General features: G+C 35.6%; 1 protein-coding gene and 1 pseudogene across 2 annotated transcripts in view; one reads left to right on the forward strand and one right to left on the reverse strand.

Moving 5' to 3' along the window:
* PRKG1 (protein kinase cGMP-dependent 1) overlaps window positions 1-20,813 on the forward strand; it is a 1,124,480-nt gene that overhangs the window by 623,407 nt on the left and 480,260 nt on the right. The window lies entirely within an intron of this gene.
* Window positions 1,578-1,852, reverse strand: LOC117036272 (acyl-CoA-binding protein-like; annotated as a pseudogene).

Here is a 20,813-nt window from a genome sequence, read left to right on the forward strand (position 1 = left end):
TTTTCTTTCTCTTCTTCCCTTTCTCCATTTCTCCCTCTCTCCCTTCCTTCCTTTCTTAAAAAATACATAAATAAATAAACAAATAAATAAATAAAAGAAAATAGTTCAGTGTGTCAATGCCTGCTCTGCAGAAGACATTACATTAACTTCTAGTTTAAGGAGACTAAAAAAGTATAAGAGCTATTGACCTTGACCTCAAGGAATTTCTATTTTGGTAGAAGAGAAATAAAAATTATCAGTTAATTAATATAGGTAGAGAGAGCTAGAGATACTTATGAGTTAGTGTGTGTGTGTGTGTGTGTGTATGTGTGATAATACCAGAGAGAGCAATGTCCTGAGAAACTGTGATTCTAACAACACAACATTTAATATTAAAAAATGAAAGCAAATAACCTTTAAGTGAGGTTAAATGACCAACAGTTTTAGAAGACAGAGAAACGAATAGAAAGTAAGAAGTTGACAAACCAGGTTGTTAGGATTTTATTTACCGTATAATAGCAAGACTCTCTTCTATATTGAGGAAGTGTGGTGACATCCATTTCTTATATTCTGTCCCTCAAACCCTACCTCCTGCTTGTTCTGACAATCAGTGGCAGGGCACAATCTCTGCTGCATAAATGTGGGTATCACTAGAAATCAAATCGATCTTTGGCTTCTTCCCCTACTACAAGCCCAGCACTCTTAAGTGACCATTTGATGGCTTTTGAAACATATGAAAAAAATATAAGCTAACTTACTAACGAACAGATGACACTGACTGGGAATTAAATGGAAATGACTTCTTTTTAAGATTCTGCAGTAGTTTGAAGGGCTACAGTGAGTGAATTCTTGTGACAGAAGTTTGATGTAAATGAGTGGCCTTTTCTCTTTTCCATTATGCCTAACTTACTCAATAGCTGTTTTATGGACAGATCACCTTTTATTCCTCCTCAAAGAAGCACTGCAGTGGAATAATGTACTATAAATGGTACTTACTCTCAAAGTGAAATATCTGATACTTCAGTGCTATTCTGGAACAATACTTCATATCATAAATCTACCCACATAGCAGATGCAATTGTTACTTAGTTATTTCATCACAGGCAGAGTTTATGGTCCCTTGGCAGACTCTTTAGAAGCTATTGTTAAATACAGTTCAGTAGAACTCTGGTGGAAATTCATTTCTATTATCAGCAAAAATAATATCTAATAACTAAATACAGTAAAGGATAATTATATACTAATATGCTGCAAGAGCTGTATATCAATAATATTTATAATATACCTATTTGTGCATTTTATTTTCAAAAATGAAAGAAAGCCAATTGTTTTGCTGCAGAAAATAAGCCGAACATTCCTTGTGAATGTCTATGAAAAGATTTTTTTTTTTTTAACTAACAAATGCACTTTTAATTGAGCTACAGAAAAAAAACTACTCAGCAAGGTCAGTAACCATTTCAGGCCCTAATCTGTTAGAGCTGTGTCCTGGACAGTGTTGAGGAAGATGGTTAACCGGTTATTTTCATTGTTGTATTTCATTCACAGTTTTAGAAAAACAAGGCATGACATCTATTTAGATGAAATTCGTGGCTGGTGGCCTAATCTAGTCCCCATATTCCATATTTTTTCTTTAGTTCTTCTACTTTGTTGACATAAGCTTTCATGGCATCTTACCTGGAAGTCCCTTTCGGCTCATTCAGGCATCCCACTTGTCCTTGCCTTTGAAGTCCAGTATCCCAGGCCATTCCGTATCTATGTCACCCACAGTCGCTTGTTTGTAGCGGCTGTAGATAAACAGCATCTGATCGTCTGCAGGCTTGATCTTGAGGTGCTTAACATCCTCAACAGCTTTGTCAAAATCAGCCTGAGACATGCAGGTAGAGTTGGTGGCAAGGATTCCAGGAGCTGGAGACAAGCAGGAAACAGTAGACTCAGATGGGCAGCCTACTTTTCAAATATATTATGCAGTGTATTTTAAAAATGACCCCGAAGTAGAATAGTATTTTACAGGAAGAAAGTATTTTAAAAAGATATGTGCAGCCTTTATTCTGTTATTTAGAATTGAGAATGCTTTATTCCTGCCAAGTTGGAATTTTTAAGTTGGATGTTGTAATAGTGTAAAACATGATTACTCAAGATTCTATGGTTAATATAGATATTCGCAAAATTATTTATTGAGGAAAAGAAAAGAGAAGCATTTCAGCATTACAAACCATGTTTTTGGAGCTCAAATTTTCTTTTATTTTTAAGGACTCCAGGACTATAAGCACTCTTACTAAGCATCCTAGCTGTCCCTCTGAGTGTTGATCTAATTCATCTAGGCTTCCTGTCCGTGTGATATTTATATTTCTGTGCTCCTCAAATGTATTAAGCTTTACTTGTCTTTTCTGTATATCTCCAAAGTACTATTTTCTGTGTACTAAATCTTTCAAAGACTGCAGGCTCTGGCATCATCTGTCTTTTCCTAAGCACTGACTATTTTGAGCTCAATATTTTGTTCACAGTGCAGAGGTCCCGTTGATTTCCCCAAGATGAAAACATTACTGAGTGATTTGCAGAGACCTGAAGACAAAAGCTGGCCCTGAAGTTGCTTGAGATTATTCATGGGAGAATTGTTCAGCTGTCTTTTTGTTTCTGCCTAGAGCCATTGAATGCCTCTTAAATCACTCACAGAAAATTTAGGTCAACACGTTGCCTGAGGTCATTTAAATTTCAAATCTGCTGCCATTTTCCTGCGTGCAGCTATTGGGAGAGTAAAGCCTCGTGCCTACAGCCAGTGAACTGGTGCCCAGAATCTGGCACAGGAAACTCCAACTCAGAGTCAAATTTATTTATGCTGTGCTGAGGGAAGCATGTCAGGAAGGTTAATGAGTCTAAACTGGCATTCTGTCTTCTGACTCAGGGCTGAATTGGGAACTAATTCAGTGATAGGATGAGTCTTTGCCAAAGTGTGTACCACTTGTTATAATTTAGGAGTGAGGTATATTTTTTTGCAAGCATAGAAGTTATTAGTCTGGTTCCATAGAAATGATCTCTGAGCAAGTCCTAGATTTCCTTATGTGCTTAAACAAGTCAAGTGACAGAGTAGAATATCCAGTGTTTCTACATCTCCATGGCCAGCCTGGAGCCCAGACACATATATGATCCCTGGATACAACCAAAAGTTACAATTGGATGAATTCTGCTGGGTGCATATGGACAACTGGCATTCAAATTTCTTCTATTACAGTTCGCCCTGAAGATAGAAAAACAGGATACAATTTTATTTTTATTTTTTAAATTATGTTGGATTATAGAAACAAGTACATGTAGCACCCAGATTTTGGTTTCTCAACACTGTTCTCCAATAAAAGGAACCAGGGCTCATTGGAGAAATGATTGATTCAGAGCTGTTGCAGAGAAAGTACAAGAGAGATTTGAAATCTCTCCTACCACCAGAAAGTAAGGAAATGCTTTAAAATTGGCAGTTGAAATTTTATGAAAGAACATAGAAACCAACTTGAAAGAGCTGCCAAGGACCAAATCTTGGGCAATCTGAGTGACAAAATAAATAATAATAATGAATTATTGCCCATAACATCAAATAAATATCTATGAGTCTCTGTACTGATATAAATACATAATTGAATAAACAAATAGGACTAAAGGAACATCTCTTTCTTATAATAAAATTCCACTTAATGTAAAAGGAATGGTGGAATTAAAAAAAAAAGGTAACTATATTTTGTCAAACCACAGTAGTAATTGTTACTGGTTAGAATCAGTAATAGACACTAAAATTATTGGTCAAAATTATGTGAAGAGAAAGATATTTGTGTAGTTTCAAACTATCTGCCCACCAGAAGATACTTATTAATTAGTAACTTTACAATGGGAAAACTTGACAGATACTTCCCTAACTAAATTAGCAAATTAACATCGCCATTGGTAAAACATATCGCTATCATATAACTCCTGCTATGATGTACTGAGAAAGGCACATTATTTCTGTTACATTCTTACCAAAAAATGTGTGACATAGCTCAAAAGAAGAGAAAACATTAGACAAAACTAAATTGGGAGACAGGCTAAAAAATAATTGATCACTTCTCTTTAAACAATGTTAATTCGTGAACAATTAAAATAATATATAGACGATGGGCTAGATTTAGGGGAAGTGTCCAAGATCAAGTTTCTTAACCTTTTAGGCCTCCATTTTTTTAAAGTACAATTCAGAGCTATCTATCTTACAGTGATGTGGTGAGAATTAAACATGATAATGTATGTAAAGGACCAAGTTAGTACTCAGTAAATAGCAAGACTTGAGGAAACCATTAGGCTCATTATTTTTGTAACCGGTGAGGGTCATTACAGATCCATCCACAGCTGAGATTTTTGTGTGTTTGTTTTTGCATATTAGAAGGAATTGTGCGCTTCAGCATAACTTCAAAAATAATTGCAATGTCTATCTCCCCAACTGATTCTAACCTATTATTGTATACCCATTATTGTGTATCTCCATTCAGAAAGTTCTATGATCTATAAGATCTATTAGTTGTGTCTATTTTATCTCGTTTTGTTCCAAAAATAATTGAAGGTAGCTTTAGAATGAGGTGTTTACATATACATCATGTCACTTATCCTCAAAATAATATTGTTTATCAGATGGTATTATTTTCATGGTTTACCTGAAAAAATATATTTACTTAATTTGAGCTATTTGCAATAATTCACCGTCTCAATTTAAAAAAAAAAAAAAAGGGCATTGTGTTCTGCATATTCTTTTTTTCACTGAAATTACATACCTAAATATATTCCATCATATGGACTTAATAACAAATTTCAAGGGTGAAATAACAATTAATTAGCACTGTTAAATTCACACTTTGAAATTGCTACCTAACAACAGAATCTAATTTGACTATTTTTAACTTATTAAGTTGGAAACTCAGCTCATTGATCCAGGGATTACATAATTTATTTTCCAAATATGTTTTTGTTTTTTTCCAATTATTTTTATTATTTATTTATTAGATTGTGGTGAGAGAATATGGTGGTTAAGATTTATTTTTATCATTCATTGAAACTTGGTTTGCAGCCTAGAAGATGTTTTTTTCATAAATGTTGCGAGTGCGCTTTAAAGAATACATATTCTCCAATTTCTGGGCAGTGTTCTATCTATGGCTATTCAAGCTTATCAATCGTGTTGTTTAAATTTTCATATGTTTATATATGTTTTCCTTACTTGAGCTATTAATTTTAGAGACAAGAGTGATTCAAAAGTCTATTATTATTTACACATAGTTCTGCATGTAATTCTTGATTTTTGCTATGTATATTTTAAGGATATATTATTTGATGTGAACAAATTTAGAATTGCTTGCTGTGTCTTATTTGTTCATTGTCTTTTATCATTATGATACTGATCATTATCATGATCATTATTATCATTTTTTATTAATTTTTTTGTATTCAAGCCTATATTTTGATATTAACAAATCTACGAGTATGTGTTTGATTATTTGTTTGACATACATTTTACATACTTTTATTTTCAACCATAATGTGTCTTTGTGCTGTAGGTATGCTACTTGAAGTAACATATGATAGGTATATTTTTAAATTCAATATGATATCCTGTCCTCTAACTGGTATATTTGATACAGTTATATTTGCTGCGATTACCAATGTATTTAGAAGTATTTCTACAGTATTATTTTCAACTTCATATTGGTCCTTTTTCTCTGGTTATCTTTATTTCGTACCTCTTTTTATCCTTTATGTTCAATTACTTCTCTCTACTATTTTATCCCTTATAATTCTATTTGTATTCTTTTAATAATTAACATTAAAATGCAATATGCATTTTAAAATCACTAAGTTTGACTTAATCAGTATTTCTGCCCGACTCATGAATAATGCTGAATAATTTAAACTCTGATCACCTCCTTCAATATTTTGCTTTTTATTATTTTTTACTCCCAAGTTAGACAGTGTTACTTTTGTTGTTCTATACAGTCAATGTTTGCTTAGATTTCCTACATGTTTACCTGTTTATTTGTTTATTATTCTCTCTTGTATCTCAGAAATCTTTATAATTTACCGTCTTCCCGAAGTATATTTTTAGAAGTTTAATCAGTAGGAGTCTGCTTGTGTTAAATTTCGCCTGCTAATCTACAAATGTATTATTTTTGTTTCATCCATAAGTGAGGAAGCCAGGTACACAATTCTAAGTCAATAGCTATTATAATTTAGCACATAAAGCATGATAGGGGCAGCTGGCTTCCACAGTTTCTATTAGGATGGCAATCTCATTAGAGTTCCGTTTTGGTGGTTATATTAGTTTTCTAGGGCTGTCGTAACAAATCAGCACAAACTGGGTGGCTTAAAATAACGGAAATATGTTCTCTCACAGTTCTGGAGGCTGGAAGCCCAAGATCAAGGTGTTGGCAGAGCTATGCTCCCCCTGAAGACTCTAGGAAAGGATCTATTCCATGCCTCTCTCCTAGTTTCTGGTGGTTGCCAGTAATCTTTGGAGTTCCCTTGACTTGTAGATGCATCGATCCGATTTTTGCCTCCCTCTTCACAGGGCCATATGCTCTTTGTGGACTTCTGTCTCTGTCTCTTCTCCTCATTTATAAGGACTCTAGTAAAATCGAATTTAGAGCCTGCCATATTTCAGTATGACATCATCTTAACGAATTATAACCGCAAAGATCGTATTTCCAAGTAAAGTGACATTCTGAGGTTCCAGGAAGGACATCAAGGGTTTAGGGGAAGGGGGAAGGCACTATTCAAGCCAGTATAGTGTTGTAACGTTTCTCGATGGGTGTTTTAAAGTTGTTTTTCTTAGATTTTCTATGGTTTCACTATGATATCTATTTTTATGTATGGATATCCTTATATTGATCTTATTTCAAAAAATTTCGTTATCCCTGGATCACCAATTCTGGAAATTCTTAGCCTTTAGCAATTTGAGTAGCTTCTCTCTTTAGTCAATCTCTCAATGTTCTTTTCTTGGAACACCAATTTAATGCATTTTAGATCTTCTCACTTTTATCTCCCATATTTCCTAAATTCTCTCTCATATTTAATCTGCTTTTTAAATCATCCATTCAGTTTATAATTTTGATTATTATACTTTTTATTTCTAGAATTTATTTGTGATATTTATTCAAATCTGTTTATATCTATCTAGATAGATAGATAGATATAGATACAGCTATAGATAGATAGATACATACATAGATAGATAGATAGATAGATAGATAGATAGATAGATAGATATAAATAGATATATATAGAGAGATAGATCTTGTTTTTTTCACCAGGTTTTGAGATACATTTTTAAAATTTCTATAAACATTATGACCATTGTTATTTTATAATCCATGTCTTAAAAGGCCAATGAAGTCCTTGGTACCGAATTATGTTATTTGATTTTTCTAACTCTTCCCTCATGCGAGATCACATTTGGTTGAACTTAATCTGTGGAATCACAATTGACTTGGATTTCACATACCTTCCTGAAGAGAGAATTTATGTTTGTATAACCCAGGCCACTACTAACCTGAGATACCTTGCCTTTAGGTTTTCCTAATCACAAATTTTTAAAGAATTAAAAATGTCTTTAATTTTTAGGTAGTAAAAATTAAAACGACCAAACAATTGGAGGACAGTGCTTAGTTACAGATTCTTAAGGGAATTTTTCTCTTTTTTTCAGTCCATGTCCTGAGTCAAGACCTAATCAGTTAGTTTGTTGATTCCCATCACAAGCTGGTGGAATTTCTCACCCTACCTTTACACTGAGGAGTAAACTTTTGTAGGTGCAGGATTTATGGAAGGATTCCAGTTGCAACTTCCATCTAGCACAGATCCAAAGCTTTGTCTCTCATTTACCATGTGGCCATTAAAGCCTGAGACTTGTATTTCTTCTGTATTGCAGAAAGCATGAGCAACCTTAAGGCCATTTCATGTTTACCACTCTAATTTTATTTATTTCTTTGTTTAATAAACATGTATTAAGAACTTGCCAGGTGACTGGGCACTAAACAAAGCAGAGTCCCTACTCCATCCACTTTGGTCACATCTTGTTGATATACCACTTAGTTCTTATTGTTGATATAACTGTAGGTATAACAGTTATAGCTATAAAAAACTAAATATGAAAAGTGATAACAAGTACCACAAAGAAAAATAAAGCAAAGTGAAGAAGATAAAGAGTAATGATATTTTATAAACAGTGGTTAGAAAAGGCCGATATCATAAAATGACTTTTGATTAGTGACCAATGAAAATAAGGGAGTTCTTAGGTGGATATCTAGGTGAATGAACACAAGTACAAATTCGTGATATGAGAGCTATTTAAAGAGCAAAGAGGAAATTGATTGGTGATAAAATCAGAAAAATGGAAGTGTGGGTAGGGGTTTCAGGCGTTTCAGGAAAGGGAAGTCATGAAGGATTTTATAGGCCACTATTAAGTAAATTTATTTTATACTGAATAATATTGGAAACTACTGGTGTAAAATCTGAAGAATAGCATAAGTTTATTTACAGTTCTGTTCTTAATCCCTGTCAATTTCTTTTCTCATCTTGTGATCTCACTGTGTTTTTGAAGGATTTTCATTTTTTGTTTTATGCACGTATGGACATAGTATTTTTTAGTATATATGGTCCATTAGAAATAGAAATCCACATATATTTATCCAATTGCTTATCACTTTTATTTGTATTATAGTGATCAAAATTTGAGAATAGATGTTTTTAATATTTGAAGTCTAATGATTTATTTTAATATATTTTAGCCATAAGCAACTATTTATAACATCCCTGTGATATGCTGCTTTTTATAATTTGGACTGTTCTATTGACCCTTTAGTGATTTAAGAGTTAAGTGGGATATAGAGAGACATATTGGAGAATACCAGGAGATTGTTTACTTTTCCTATTTAGTTCAATTTGCTATCTCATGTATTCCCTTAATTATATTATGCAATGCTAGAATTTAAACAACCTATCTTAAAAATGAGAGGAAAGTTTTTGACAGATGTTTGGCACCTGACTGAGGGTCCATCAGGATGTATAAACCAGTTATACCTACGTCTTTTAACTTTGAAACTTGGTGACACTTTCTGAGAAATTTGGTAACTTCTACTGCCTTTAATTATTCTGTATGGTAAATGACAAACTATCTTTTCAATAAGAAATAACTTTTCATCTCAACGCTACTTAGAAATATAATCTTCTTGAAGACATTTTAAAAGATGATTAAGGATAAAAATGTACATTGCGATTTAATTAAATGTACTACCACCAATATAGGTAATTAAATCAAAGTGACAGTGTGGATGAACCAGTTACATTCTAGCTAAAATATAATTATCTTAGTTGGGCAATCATAATTCTGTCACAATTGGCTTCTCAACTTGGAAGCTGGCAAATATTTTTTCCATGTCAATTCCAAGATACATCTTGATGCATAAGTGGTAATGTGTGAATGAAAAAGGTGGTGAGGAGGTCTTAGAGTTAAAAACAAAACAAAACAAAACAAAAAACCAGGATATTTAACCGAGTTGTCTTCAAAGTTATTCCAATTTGCATTTGTGCGTGTGTGGATGCACACGTTTGTGCTCACACAGAGCAAATGTTTAAGTGTAAAAATGGAGACTGGTATATTTCTACTCTGAGAGGAAGACAGAGTAGTTTTCAGTGACGAAACTTTTTTACAAGAAATTCTGCTCACTTTATAGCTGTAATCGTTCAGATATAGCGGGGACATCAATCTTACTGTTAGATAGCATGTGAATCCTAACACTGCCCCAGAAACCATAAAAGTGGTTTCAAAGGTCACTGTTCTATTGAGTCCACTGTGTTCTAAACTATTTGGGAGCTGATGGAAAACACTTGTGATTTGGTACACTAGGATACTTATAGTGGCACAGCAGAAATGGGTGAAATGTGAGTTAGGGACTCGTGCCTCATTGACCTTGTTGAGAAAGACTGATTTCTGAAAAACAAACAAACAAACAAAATGAAGCAAAATTGCAATTTTATTCAGGGCAAAACATAATCTACCAAGGAAAATATGTAAACACTGTCAAGTCCCCAAAAAACAAGAAAAAGTTATCTTCTAGTGTATCTGACTGTCACGCGGGGTGGCCTGCGTGGTCTCTGGTCCTGCTCCCCACATAAGAACGCAGGACATGGTGAGGCACCCATGGAGCCATAGGTAACAGAGTCACACCACTATATTCTTGCTGGCGGCTGGGTTGGAGACACAGAAAGCAGGAGCCACAGAATCCGCAATCCACACTCCGCCACACTCCGCTGTTGCCTCTTGCTAGCCCAGCCCCCATCTTCTTGCTAACCCCCCCACCCCCATTTTTCTGCTAGCATAGCCACAGCAGTTATATTAGTGGCCAATAGCTAACTGGCTACAGCTGACGGCCATCTACTACCCGAGCCAGCACCTTTCCACGTGAGGCCGAGAGCCTGGAAACTGCTCTCTGGGTCTCTGTCCCCACACTGACACACTGAGCTGTCCCTCTGCATGCCATAACCTCGAAGCCAGGACATTAGCAGTGACCTACTCAAAAGCATTTATTAATACTAAGTTGAGATCAAAGAATGACCACTGGGACGATACTAGTTACTTAGCAAATCCTAGTCAAACGTTGTCTGGTCTGCTACTCTATTGATCTGAAGCTCTCACCTTCTGTGTCCTGTATATAGGTATTTAAAGTTTGTTAATTTGGATTATTAAAGATAAACTGAGGCACATTAAAATTTGAAGAGTTTATTTAAGCAAAAATTAATTTAAATAGGGCAGCCTCCCACCTAGCAGGTAGAAAGGAGCTCCAAGGAGCTACACAAAATGAAAGACTTTTATAGGCAGAAGGGATCAGGACAAGTTACACAAAGACCAAAAAAAAAAAAAAAAAATAGCAGGTTTGTTATTGCAAGGTTACTTTAGGGAATGGCAGGAGTCTTTCAGGCAGGTATCCTAACTAGTGCTGATCAGAGGATTCCTGATTGACTAGTTTCAGATTCCATTTCTGGGAAAGCCAAAACTGTAACTAAGTCTAGGTTTGGTGATGTGGTTTAGCATGAGTGATTCTATTTTAGGCCTATTGTCTTTCTCTTAACAAGATACATTAAATGTTAAAACATGTTTTTCCTGAGGACCCATTTAATATTCCTAAAGATTTTGAGGTTCTATAGTTGTTTGACAAGTTTTCCAAAGAAATCCATTTCTTTTTTCTTTTGTAACAATGCAAGTCAATAAACCACACCTATCTTCTTTGTCTTCTCTGAAATCTTCCCAGTCAAACCTTGTTTGGCTCCAGTCATTTCAACATCCTTTTACCATTTCAGAAAATGTCATGGACTTTATGAAAGAATGTGGGACCAGATGGTTCTAAGTTACTCTTTTCAACAGAGTAGTAACTAGGCACATGTGGCTATTTGTATTTATATTTAAATTAGTTAAATTATCTTAAAGTAAAAATTCATTTCCTCAGTTTCACTAGCCACATTTCAAGTGCTCGATAGCCTGTGTGGCTAGTGGATATCATGTCATCACAGAGGAACATTTCTATGATTGCAGAAAGTTCTGTTGAAAAGCATTGGTTCAGACCAAACTGTGAGGGAGAAATAAACTTTCCTCTACCCTCAAGGTCCTCTTGGCTGATCTAATAATCAAATAGACATGAGACAAATTAGCAAGAGAAAATAATCAAATTTAATACATACATGTGTGTGGGACCCAGCATACATAAGAGAGTCAGAGATCCCATATGCATGAGAGGTTCAGAGATAGAAAAGGAACATGGGTATATAAGACAACATGAGCTAGGGATTAAGTAAGGTGCTCAAAGTAAGGGTCATTGCAAGATGATAAAATGGGCAGATACTTAGTAAATAGAAGTTTGTCCTGCCCTATAGGAAGGTCAAAAGAGGTACTCTCTGATAATCTCTTATTGTGGGCAAGGCCCTTAATTCAAGTTCTTCTAGGTAGTTAAGGGAGGGTCAGAAGTTTCTCTTGAGCCTGTGACAAAATTTGCTTTTAGCTCAAAATAATCTGCACACCACAAAGGCATATCTTGGGGTGGCTCGTTCTGAACCCCCACAAAACCAAACAACCCTTTGCCTAAAATTTATGAGCATTGTAAAACCTCATATAAACCATTATATGTTACTCTAAGTTTCAAAAAGTTACTAATGAACACAAAGAAAAAAAACAACTATATCTATTCAACATTGCCCCCCACCCCCACCCCACTGTTTACTGGAGCAAAGAATAGTCAAAAAGCAGTCAGGAGAGGCAAAGGAAAAGAGGAAACTATCAACAGACTCTTATTCTGAAGAGGATTCTACCAACATTTCCCTTTTTTAAGTGTGTTATCTGATAAAACAAGATTGCTAAATTTAAAAATGTTTAAATACTGAAGTTTTTTGGTTGCCTAACCCTGTTGTGCTATTCTCTATGGTCACAAATGAGCCAGAAACTATTTGCTGAGATTTATATGACAATGCCTGTTTTAAAGTAATAGCAGGTGTCTTATTAATCTACGTTTTCTATTCTCTTCTTCTTATCTCCTGGCATTGATGCAAAGCTAATGTAATTAAATAATCATTCTGAAATAAATGAGCTTCAAGGCAATTTTAAACTTTTTATTAAAATATGACATGTTTAAAAAGTACACAAATCAGATATGTACAGCTCAATTAAATATTACCAGGTGAACACACCTATGTAAATCCCACCATTGTAAGCCCTCACAGCCCATAACGTGCCCCCTCCCAATATTTATCTATTCCCTTTCTTCTTAGAAGTAGCCACTAACTTGACTGCTTACACCATAGATAGCATTGGCCTATTTTGGGAATGGAATCATACAGTATGAGGTTTTTTTCTTCCTGGCTTCTTTGGCGCATTATGCTCCTGACAGCCATATTGTTGTGCCTGGTTGTATTTCTTTCATTTCTATTGCTGTCTACTATTCCATTGAATGAATATACCACAGTGTATTCACCCTACTGTTGATAGACATCTGGGTTGCTGGATGGATTGCTATGAACTCTCTTCTACATTTCATTTGCTTGATGAGCGTTTGTAGGTACTCCTGTTGGTTATACCTCTCAATGCATTTTTTTTTAATTTTAAAATGGAAGTACCTTGGGACAGAATATATTATTCAGTTGTCTCTTCTTTACAAATGTAGTGTAAATGGTGATTTTCTGTTTTTGTATTTTGAAGGGTGCATTTTCAGGAACATCTGGTTTGGACTAGGACAAGTCTGCCACAACTGAACTGGGAGAATTTTGCACCTCAATAAATACACTCACCAGTGGCTGTGAGGAAGCAACAACATAGACTTATATGGCAGTAACTGTACTTCTCTCTGCTTCCTGTAGTCACACCTTGACAGTAATTAGAGACTGAGTTGACTGTCCAGAGATAGTACCAGTCACTGGGGCAGAACCTACTTGGGCTGAGAGAGGCACTAGCTTTCTAGCTTTTAGGGGTAGCCTAGAAAAATGACCTCAGTATTTAAGTGTATATTAAGTACATCTTTAAAAAGCCCTAATTTTCCACTTGGAGAAAGAGGAAATTGGGTAGGATCATAGGTGAGATAGTGACAAAGATTATCCCATATTTCTGTTTGATGGTCAACCTCTCGGAGATTGTTTATTTTTTGTTTTGTTTTGTTTTTGTTTGTTTGTGTGTTCTTTTAATCTTTCAGCATGGGTTCTGAACAAATGTTATGGTCTTCCCTGTGAGTTGAGTAAATGAGAAAGAAGAGAGGATTAAAGATCAAGAAGAGGTGTTTTCACTGTTGGCACATTTAGCCATAACAGTTTGATAAGATATTAATTAGAAAATGAAGAGCTGAGTGGATTCATGGAGAAAGAGGTCTTGATTTCTCAGCATGATCTAAGTTTAGCTTAAAAACAATCATTAGCAAATAGAAAGGGCAAAACCTGTGCAGCTAGCTTCACAAGCTGTTCTTGACCTTTGCTGCTCTCTGCAAGGGAAGCCATTGAGAGGGAAGGTCCGGGAAGGCTTCTGACCAAATTAAGTAGATTATATGTAAATTCCACCTTCTATCTGAAAAAATAGAAGACATTTTAGGCACTCACACATTTCTAAGGGTCAAGAGCAGCTGGGATTAGGATTTTAGATATAATAAATTAAATCAATAAAAGCAAAAATTCTTAGGACACACCTCCACCTCTACCACCGTCCTAAATCTACTTGAATTTCAATCTCTGGGGATGGGGCCCAGGAATATGTGTTTTTCAGAATCAGGAGATTCTGATATGCAGTCAGGTATGGGAACCCCTCCTCTAAATAGGACCTGTTTGTGTTGGGCTCATCTTTGCTCCAAGTGAAAAGGGGTCAGTTATATAGATTCCATTGTTTTGTAGGAAGAGGTTACATTGCAGAAGAAAGGGGTTTCATGGTTTTCATTTCTATTTCACATTCACCGGAAAAGAGGCTGTGCTATTAGCTAAATGTCTTGTTTAGAGGCAGCTGGTTCAAGCTGCAGACTCAAGATCCCTGGAGCACCAGAAAAGACTGATAAAGGTGTGTCTGGTATGGTCAAGTCTGACAGTGACTAGATGTTTCACACAAACTCCCCAGAGGCCTCAGGGTGAACGTCAGTCAGTCGTTGTCTTGGGATAAAATATATTAATGTTTTTGAGACGATTGTGGTGAATTAGTGATCTAAATATTCTCCTAATTCTTCTGTCTGATTTTTATGATACATTCATTTATTGGTATTTGTGAATATTAATAAACATTTATTGAGCATATGGCACTATGCTGAATATTAGTCTAGATATTGGAAATACAATGATGAAGATAAGGTTTCTGACATTTAGACTTATTCCTCCCTCATGTACAACGATTGCTTCTTATTTCTACAAGTGTCTGTCTTCTTTTACTGCTGTGTATCTGGTGAAAATCTAACTTGTTAAATCATAACTGCGTTTTACATCCAGTTCCATGTCAGTAGTCTCTGCCAAAGGACCTGTTTTACAAGCATTGCGCCTAAGCAGTAACCTATTGGTTTTCTCTTTATTTTTTTCTTGTCCTTTTTCTTACTGACTAAAGTTGATAAATGTCTCACTCATAAAAACAAAGCCATTCTCTGTTGGATCTCATGAAAATCTCACTTGTGGATTATTTTGAGCCCCAGAGGTATTTTCCACTGGCATTCCTGTGATTTTTTGGTTATATAATTGTTCTTTTTTCAGAGTAAGTTTTCTCAAATATCACTCTGAACGTTTTTAGTTTTCATTAAAACCCTTGAGTTTTAAAACGCTTGGGTTTCTCCCTAAGTCTTTGAGCACAAAGATCAAACTGTTTAGCTTAGCTCTTGAGGCACTGGGGATATAGGCCTTGCTTATCTCCTACAATTCCTTCACATTCCCCTCTTCACAAAACAAAACTCTATAGTTCTCCGAGAGCATCATGCTAGTTCGTTCCAGTATCTGGGCTCATACAAATCCTCTGCCCAGAATGGCTCCTCACTAATTCCTCTCAATCTTCAAAACTCAGTTCTGTTTCAAGAAAACTCCTCTAATGACTTATGGATCAAAATGCTTCTTAATTATGCTACTATATTACTGCAGTGCTATAGTACTCTGTCCTGCCTTCTATTTCGGGAGTTCTCCCTTCTAGACTGTCTACCCTCCTTCAGGGCAAAGCATATGCTCAGAGGACCTGGGACAAAGTAGACACTGAATAAATGTAAAATCAATGAGGGCAGGTCCTTTTCTGTTGTTCTGAATCCTCATTGTCTGGCACACACTGTGCATTAAATAAATGCTCATTAAAAGAATAAATGAATAAAATGAGCTAATTTTACTTTGATTTCTTGTCTTCTAGGTACTACATATTGTGTAAAAATCTATTGTAAATGAAGTGGGACATTTCTTTAAGTACATGGGCACTAGTAGTTGACTAGCAGTTTTAATGATGTTGTTAATACTTGCAAATTAGTGATAGAAATACCTAATCAGTTGATTCATCTAATGACTTTGAACCATTACCCAAAATGATACCTACTCATACAATACCTTACATCCTCTATGTCTATGCTACCCAATAGGCTAGCTGTTAGCCACACATGGCAACTAATTAATGAATGAATTAATTAAATGTGAATAAATTTTAAAATTCAGTTCCTTAGTACCATTAGGCACAATTTGTTTTCAATAGCCACATGTAGCTAGTGGCTGCAATATTGAAAACATAGATATAGAATATTAGAGCTAAATTAATTTTATAGTGTCAGGTTCATAAACTGGGACTTTACCCATTTTGCTTTTATTTTTGATAAGTAAAAATTTGAGCAGAAATAGAGTAGTCATAAGTAAATACTCTATAAAACATGATAAATGTTTTTATATAAATATGCTTAAAGAAACCGAAAAAAATTGCTAAATTAATATCAAGTGAGTGTTTAAAAAGATGATACTCGTTAAGAGTTCCTAAATAAAACTCCCATTGCACACACACATAAAAAAAATCTGTAACTTTGGATTCCAATGTAATTCAGTATCGTGATAGTTCCCATTATGGTAAAATGAACATAATTGCAAAATTTATGTTATTTTAACACTCTTTACTTAAGCTGATTGCATTTCAAAAAAGCATTTCCAATACATGTAATTTCATAGGATAATTTTCTTAAGTCAGACTTAGAAACAGTAGATATGTGTAAAACAGAAAATACTACATAAGGATTAATGAAATCATAATATTTTGGTGCATTTATTCTGAAAGTTTTAATTGATACTATAGCATGGTGTATACACCATCTTTGAAAGCATGAAAAAGGGGCTGAGTTGTTTGTAAACATTTCATTCATAAAACAAACATTTAAGATACACATACCTATATATAACATCACAACAAATAGTGCAAATGTTTCCTCAAACCTTTTTTAGTGGGTTATTAAAGTTTGTTTTAGATAAAGGGAAACACAGTTTTGAAAATCTGTCCTCTATTGTACTAGATAAAGCTATTGGATATAGAAATATATAAGCCATAAAAGTTCAAGCTGGATAAAACCCTGATACCATTTCTTTGGTTTGTCTAAAACAAGATTTCAGGAGCTTGAAACCTCTTGGGTCAAACAGAGTCAGCTGTGAGAGACTTTTTCAATATAAGATTGTCTTCACCATTGTAAACTTTGTATTAGATTTCTTCTTGTACAAAATACAGCTTTACCACATAAGGAAATATAAGGAAAGTGGTAAAGAAGAGAGGTGACATTTTTCTTTCACTGCCTAGATCTTATGGTGTTTTTACAGACCACTCTAGTTTAAAACGCCTCCTCCTCTGGTAATTGACTTCTTGGGGGTTTTTTCCTTCCTCTCCTGAAATGGAGGTCCTCATAGCTGAGCTGGTTCCTTCCATCCTCTATTCCTCTCTTTCTTTCAGAGTGTACACAGCAAAAAACAGAGCTGGCTCATGTTTTCATGTTGCTCTAATGGCTTCTATGTCCACAGTTTTCTTTTTGAAGGCATAATATCAATATCTAGCATATACCAAGAGCTGACTGTATGTAGGCATGGGGCAAAGAATCCTCTCAACTACCCTAGGTAGTCGTTAGCTTGGTGTATTGACTTGAAAATGAGGCATAGAAATGGATTACACAGGTAGCACTGCTGGAGCCAGAATATGAACACAGGCAGAGACCGAGCTCTTTATTACAATCCTATATGCCCTCCCTGAAAAAGTACCCTCTAGTATCTTCAGGTTCAACTAATAGCTTCATAATGTGGAGGAGAACAAAGTTTTCCTTGACTCACAGGATCCTTGACTGGGTCTGAAAATTAAACTGACAAAGGCAGATTAACAGGGGAAATGCACAAACAAATTTATTTAATAGAAGTTTTACTATTATACAGGATCCTTCAGAAGGAAATGAAGACCTGAAGACACAGGCCTGAGTACTTTGAGGCTAGGTTTGATGAAGCGGGCACAATCAGGGGGGAACATTATAGGTTAAGGAGGGTAAGGTAAATGTAGTAAACTGGAGAAATTTAGCAAGACCTGTTTACCAAGATTCTACTGGGCATCGCTTTATCTTCAGAGATAAGGACGCTCCTTTCCTGAGGGGACAGGGAGGCACCTCTCACAGGAGGGTTTCATGACCTGTTTCAGGGGAGATGGACGGGGATCTGCTTTTTTTCTCAAACTTCTTCAAGTATTCAATATGCCAAGGTGTCATATTTGGGCGCAGGATGTCCTGAACCCCATTAACATGTAGAAGCCATGAAAATGATTACCTTCTATTTCCAGAAGAGTATAAGAACATAACGGAAAACCCTCGCTTCCATTACCACGATTCACTCCTCCTATTTCAGGTCAGTTCTTAAATTACACAATAACTAATTTCTTTCATGTTTTAGAGACTGTCATCTGATTATCTGCTTACCTAAAATAGAAACTCCGAGATCAGAAACCATTTTATTTTATTTACTTGTTTTATTTATAGTAAATTGATCACAGGGAACACACATTTCTCCAAAGAAGATATACAAATAGCCAATAAGCTACATGAAAAGATGCTAAGCACCATTAGCCATCAAAGAAACGCAAATCCAAATCACAAGGAGATACCAGTTTGTACACACTTATGTGGCTATAACCAAAAACAAATTACCAAGTGTCGCCAAAGATGTGGAGAAACTGGATGTGTTGCTTTGGGAATGTAAAATGGTGCAGTTGCTTTGGAAAATAGTCTGACAGTTCCTGTCAAGGTGAACACAGAGTTATATGATGCAGTTCCAGCCCTAGGTATATATCCAAGAGAAATGGATTGATTTGCTAAATCTTTCACTGTTGCCTAAGAATCACCTCTTTCTGAACCTGTGATGAACTTCCTCACTCAGTGGAAACGATGCCTGACATTCTCCACATTCAGTCCTCAGTGAGAAAACTGTTCTACTGCCTTACTATCTCCTTCTTAAAGCAGAATGATGTAATGAGGGAAGCAAGGGCTGGCAGTCAGACAAACGTAGGTTTAGTGGTGCCTCCACCTCCTCCTATAAGCTCTGTGATTCAGGGCAAATTAATTAACTTCTCTGAGCGTATCTCTTCCTACTGCTTCCTGACTGTGGTGAAATTAGAGATGATGTACCAAGTGCCTGGCATGTAGTAGGTTCTTGATAAATGCTATTTACTTTTTAACCATGACCCAACCTTCCAGAAGAGGGCATGGAACTTAAAAGTGAAAACGCTGTTAGTTCTGGAGCACCTGAAATACCCTTGCTAACTCCTCCCTCTCTCAAAAATAAACATCCGCCCTACCCTCAATCTTGTGGCTGATGTCTGAAATTCCACGATTATAGGCTCCTTCCATCAATTCAAAGAATTGATCACTGTGTAAATAACATTGTCAATTGGAGTGAAAATATTTTAAACAATTATATTTCACGTCTGTATCGACACAAATGATTTTTTCTTATCAAAACAAAACAACAACAAAACCTTTTAGTGGTATGGCAGGTAAGACCCAAAAGATACACTGGGAGCCTAAAGATGCTAAAAAGGACGCTACTTGCTTAAGGTGGCAGCCGTGGTCATGGATGTGGAGCAGGTCTGTGGTTTGGAGAGATTTAGCAAAAAAAAATTTAAGCTGTCCCCTCCTTCCCCCCTTTTCTCTTCATCCCCCTCACCCCCAGAAGAGCAAACTGGTGCTGAAACACCACTTTTGGACCCTGGTAATTTGCAGGACTTCACCTAAGTGTTGGCCCTGACAGGAGATCAGTTTCACAATCTTGCCCTAGCTGATCCTGGCTGTCATTGGCCAGCTCATCAGTCATCCCCCCCCAACCCCCCACCAAGTGAGTAATCCTGGGTGAAAGGGAGACCAGACAAAAAATGCAGGAAAGCCTCTTTTCTCCTCTCCCCAAGATAATCCAACTCTAATTCCTCAGGAGGAACAGTTTTGGGCCGCTTTAAACCAAGGTTATTATTGCTCAAGGCTCAACTATTTGGCATATCCCAGCAGAGGCACTAACTAGGAAGAAAATTGCTAAAACATGTTTATGTGAAAAAAATGAGAACAAAATCCTCACCAACCAAAGAGTCTATAAATCATCTCACTTCCAATTCACAACGTATTCTAATTAAGCAAATTTTGTTTTCCCTCCAGGCAAACAAAGCCCCAAATTAAGAACTAGAATACAAGTAGTCTGAATACATGTGAAAATGAGAGATTCACGTGTTCCAAGGTCATCTTCACAGCCTCACAATGGTGCTTCAATGTCAGCTTTTGAAAGGCCTTGATTTGAATTTAAATTGTTTGCTAGATATGTTTTGAGTTCAATCACTTACACCCAGTGTAAACTTTTCTGTAGTGGAGAAAAAAAATCCTCATTTGCTTAATTTACAAATGTTGATTTGGTTAATTTGTACCCTTAATTAAGATAAGGTTCAAAGACAAAGTTTAAGGCACAAATTGCAGTATTGAGTTTCGATACCATTTCCAATAAATCTACTAAAAATAAATTAACAGAACAAATGCTGAGCAGATACTTTTAACCGCTTTTGTTATATTGGTCCTTTCTTTTTCATGCATAGTAATAGTTAGATAAGGTTTGAAAATATATTTAGCAGCAGAATTCTATTGAGGGTTTACTTCTTAATGCAGCATCATGCTAATTGTACGGTTTCGAGATTTCTTTTGTTGTGTGGATATGTTGTGTGAGGTTAGTTAGGGAATATTTCTGGGTCATCATGAGAAACACTTATAAAAGGAAATGTGGTACCCCAATGTGAAGTTAGCATTCTTGACTGGAGAGAAAGATTATGAAATTTGTGGACTGGA

Source organism: Rhinolophus ferrumequinum, chromosome 16 (genome assembly GCF_004115265.2).
Source record: "Rhinolophus ferrumequinum isolate MPI-CBG mRhiFer1 chromosome 16, mRhiFer1_v1.p, whole genome shotgun sequence".
Lineage (NCBI taxonomy): Eukaryota > Metazoa > Chordata > Mammalia > Chiroptera > Rhinolophidae > Rhinolophus > Rhinolophus ferrumequinum.